General features: G+C 47.3%; 1 protein-coding gene across 1 annotated transcript in view; it reads right to left on the reverse strand.

Annotated features, from left to right (window-relative positions):
* Positions 1-5,000, reverse strand: part of pnut (septin 7-like protein pnut) — a 195,998-nt gene that overhangs the window by 120,505 nt on the left and 70,493 nt on the right. The gene's annotated exons all lie outside the window — the stretch shown is intronic.

A 5,000-nucleotide genomic window follows, 5' to 3' on the forward strand; every position in this document is an offset into this window, starting at 1 on the left:
GGAAAGAGATACTGAGAGCTATATACAATTAATGTGATAAAAGGAGGAGATGGAAATGTGCTGTCACATACAGGATGAGTCAGATACAATGAGTGGACACAAAGAGAGGGAGAGGGAGAGGGAGAGGGAGAGGGAGAGGGAGAGGGAGAGGGAGAGAGGGAGAGGGAGAGGGAGAGTGAGAGGGAGAGGGAGAGGGAGAGGGAGGGAGAGATAGAGAGAGAGAGAGAGAGAGAGAGAGAGAGAGAGAGAGAGAGAGAGAGAGAGAGAGAGAGAGAGAGAGAGAGAGAGAGAGAGAGAGAGAGAGAAAAGAAAAAAGAGAAGAGAAATGAAGAGAGAGAGAGAAGAGAAGAGATGCGAAGCGAAGAGAAAAGAGAAGAGAAGAGAAAGAAAAGAGAAGCGAAGAGAAAGAAAAGAGAAGAGAAGAGAAGAGAAGAGAAGAGAAGAGAAGAGAAGAGAAGAGAAGAGAAGAGAAAGAAAGAGAAGAGAGGAGAGAAAAAAGAGAAGAGAGAGAAATAAAAGAGAAGAGGAGAGAAGAGAAGAGCAAGAAAAGAGAAGAAAGAGAACAGAGAAGAGAAGAGAAGAGAAGAGAAGAGCCAAGAGAGCGAGCGAGCTAAAAGAGAGCGCAAGAAACAAGTCACATGCAATCCTACAAGCCTGCGACCATCCTCCACGACCCTCCCCACAATCGCCGGGGGGACGTGTCCGTGACGGCGCGTGAGTGGGCGGGATTGTGCGGGCGCTTGGGTAGGTAGGCCTGTGGTGGCATGCGGCGGCGCGCACCCATGGACGTGACCGGGACTCGATTAAGTACCATGTTCTGTGACCGTGGTCTTTTAATCTGCCTGTACAAGGGCTATAGAGAAAGCGAGACCCTTTCTTCTAAGAAGGGCGTCACGTGTTCCTATCCGCTGATGCGCTTCCTCACGGATGCTTGCTTGGGTCAGACGTTTGCCTTCGGTGCTTTGGTAAATGACCGTGTACTCATTTATCTGTTACTGTGATTGATGTTATATTATGAGGCTCGGATAATAGAGCACTTGGTATTTTTGTCTTGTTGTTGTTGTTGCTTTTCTTTGTGTTTTGTTCTCCTTGTTGTTTTTGCTTGAAACCTAAACAAGAAGATAAATTCCAAAAAAGTCCTCGTCTCAAACCGGCGCTCCTCGACCAGCGACGCCCTCACCACTAACGAGACCTGCGCTAGGGTAGATGATGATTATCTACGGACTCGGTCGGGCCTTGACAACCGCCCATTGACACAAAATCCTATACACAAGGGGACTTCTTGAAACAGAGAGCTGCCTATGGTTCGGTTTCAGCCTCAAGAGCCTCTCTCCTTTTCAGAGACACGGGAGCCAAAAAGTGTTTCCTCATCTCGCGACGGAATCGAGAAACCAACATTTATAAATTTAAGTATACGAATAAAATAATCAAATAAAAGTTTTAAAAGATGGCCTTTCGCCGCGAGATGTTGTCAGTACAAGTCAATTCGCTCGTGACGGACATGGCTGCGTCGGTTAACCATAGGGCGGCGGCGGGGCAGGAGGGCGAGAGAGAGAGTCCGCAGCAGAGGGCAAGCGCGCCGAGGAACCATCTGGCGGAGAAAGCGGGGCGGGCAGACCACCGGCAATAAAACGGGGGAAACGGAATCGAGGGAGCAGCACGGCAGGGGGCAGGCGAAGGCGGCATGGAAGGCAGACTCGAGATGGATCTGCCGGGGATGGAGGGCGGCGGGTACGGGCCAGATCTATCATATCCAGCTGGAGTACCTTCCTCTTCACCTCCTTGACACGAATCCCCCCCCCCTCTCTGAGACAGCCCACTCGTGAGGCCATCTGGCGCATCCAGCTTGCAGCGCTCGACACCAACACATTATCAGTTGTTTAAAAAAAGGATAAGACCGTATTGCATAATGGCTTCCAAGGCGAGCGAAAATGCTGCTGCTGTTATTCGCGCAACTGAACGCAGGGGGATAATACGACGAACCAACGCTGCACGGTTTTACAGTCTGCAATCAACCAATTCAAAAATCGCGCCGTCGTGTTCTGCCGTAGAGTTAGGCGATCCTCTATCGTCACTTGTCAAACACGACGATGATGTCTGGTTTCATGACACTTGTCTCAGACGGATCCACCGGCTGTTTGTGTCATCAGCCGACGCCATCTTAGAACAGAACATTATTTTTTTCTAGGAAATATTCAACTCCCCGAAGAGACAGAAGCACAGCTCATCTACCGTACGAAGTATACTTACAACAACATCAACCACGCAACCACACTCTCGCAGCCTTTAACACTCGTCTTGTCTAGTTTGGCAGACAAGAAAAAAAGAGAGAAAAAACATATAAAAAACGACAGGAAAAATTCAAAAAGAAAAAAAAAAAAACAGAAAAAAAACAGTAATGCGAACCATACTGCGCCGAGCACGATTATGCGCTGCCCTTCTCTGTTGAAATTGCAACGTGACGTCACAGGCGCGGCTTTTTACTTGTGTGTGCATGAAGAAGCAACCGTCGCCTTCAGAAAGCCCTTGGCTGAAATTACAAGACCTAAGACACGGAGATCACATGAAATCGGACATTCTCTCTCCCATTATCAATTATTACGAAGAAAGGTATGATACTAAAAAGCCTGCGTACCGGGTTCTGAATTATCACTTCAGTTGCAAATGGGTTTCTTTCAATGGAGCATAGAAACATTCCATATCAATAATAATGTACTTTTCTATTTAAAAATGCACGTTTGATACTCTCCTTCAGTCAGATGCCGACACGATTTTTTTAAGGTATGCCACAACAACATACACCTACAGCAAACTAATGCATTATTGAAACACTATCAAATACCATTGTGAGGGCAGTAAAATAATTCACATAAAAAATAGACCGAGGAGAATATGCAACATGCAACACACAAACAACAATAACCCCTTGGCTTTCTCCCTATTAACCAAGAGGAAACCCTTACTTTACATACTGGCGTAATTACAACTCGGAAAAGGTCCCTAAGGTCCCGTCGCAAGACAATGCCGTAAATCAAACCACAAACTCCAAACCAAACCGATGGCACTTCACACCCAAAACGGAACCATTGAACCCGCCCCCCACCCCTTACCCCCCCCCCCCCACCCCACCCAGCGAGCCCCCGGGGAATCAGATACCCGTTGTCGTCTTTCACAACAGATTCAACGGGAAGGAATGTGGATGCAGAGGCGTGGTTTTAATTGCCGAAGAGAGATGGAGAGAGGGATAGAAGGAGAAGAAGGAGAAGAAGAAGAAGAAGAAGAAGAAGAAGAAGAAGAAGAAGAAGGAGAGAGAGAGAGAGAGAGAGAGAGAGAGAGAGAGAGAGAGAGAGAGAGAGAGAGAGAGAGAGAGAGAGAGAGAGAGAGAGAAAGAGAGAGAGAGAGAGAAAGAGAGAAAGAGAGAAAGAGAGAAAGAGAGAAAGAGAGAAAGAGAAAAAGAAAAACAGAGAGAGAGAGAGAGAGAGAGAGAGAGAGAGAGATCAAGAAATCAAGAAATCAAGAAAGAGAAAGAAAAATAAATAAACAAATAAATAAAGAAAGAGAGCACTCGTCCTAGATTCTCCTATTACTCCTTCTCCCGGGTTGAAGTTCTGTCCATTGCGCTACTGCTGTTTACCCAAATCTTTGTTCTTTTCAGGAGATTGGTTTCTTTGCGTTCATAAAACAGGCGAAACTAACATGACTTTTATTTATAAACATTAACCAAAAGATTCCTCATGTTACAAAAGCAAATAACTGCATTGCAAACAATAGCAATATCCATTACATTGCGAAACAGCAAATCATCACACTAAAAGAAGAAGAAGAAGGAGAAGGAAACGAAGATGAAAAGGAAGAAGAATCAGAAGTAGTTGAAGAAGAAGAAGTAGATGATGATGAAGAAGAAGAAGAAAAACAGAAAAAATAAGAATAAGAAAAGAAAGAAGAAGAAAGAGAAGAATAAGAAGAAAGAAGAATAAGAATAAGAAGAAAAGAAAGAATAATAATAAGAATAAGACGAAAAGAAGAAAAAAATAGAAAATGAAAAGAAAAGGTTATACAACAGATCGGCGAATCCTTACATAACAAAAGCCAGCGATACTCCCTCATCCCGACTCCCTCCGCGAAGGCCTACGGCGGGCGGCACTGCAACGGCACCCTCTCTCCCCCCTCCCCCCCACCCACCCCCAGGCGGCTCGGCGGCTCCTCTGATACAATCTCCACCCTTGAGGCACTTGTGTGGCGCCGCGCTAACCTCACGTCCCTCTCCCACCCTCGCATTCTTCCTCCAATCCACAGTACCTCCGTGGGCCTCGAGGGGGTCGGTTTTCTCGCTCTCTCCTGTTCCTTTTTTTTCGATTTTAATTCCCGATGCTTCGATGGGCTTTCTCTCCCCTCCCCCCCCCCCCATCTCCATCCACCCCCGTCTCCAATTCATCCCTATGCTGCGATGTTTTTTCTCTCCATCCCCCCCTCCAATTCTTCCCGATGCTCCGATGGGCGTTCTCCCTCCCCCCTCCACCCCATCCACCCCCGCCTCCAATTCATCCCGATGCTCCGATGGGCGTTCCCCCTTCCCCCTCCCCCCTCCATCCCCCTCCATCCCCGCCTCCAATTCATCCCAATATTTCGATGGGCGTCCCCCCCCCCCCTTCTACAACCCTCCACCCCCGTCTCCACTTCCGCATCCCGAAGACCACCCAGATGGACGCATTTCCCCCGAACAAACCCCAGGAAGAAACAGATCGCGGCCAGGGTACCTCCACATACCTCAAACATACCAAGAAGCGCGTCGAAAACGGACTATCGTATATCTCTCATCCACTCATCCACCTCACAGATCTCCCTTCAAGATATATCAAACCGAAAATATCCACTTTCTCATATACATTTCTCCCCCCCCTCCTCCCCCCAGACTAACACTCGAGACAGACGTATACGTATACATCCATTCATCCGCCATCTCACATACCTCCCTCTTAACATACCTCAAAGCATATCGA

Source organism: Penaeus vannamei, chromosome 33 (assembly GCF_042767895.1).
Source record: "Penaeus vannamei isolate JL-2024 chromosome 33, ASM4276789v1, whole genome shotgun sequence".
Classification (NCBI taxonomy): Eukaryota; Metazoa; Arthropoda; class Malacostraca; order Decapoda; family Penaeidae; genus Penaeus; species Penaeus vannamei.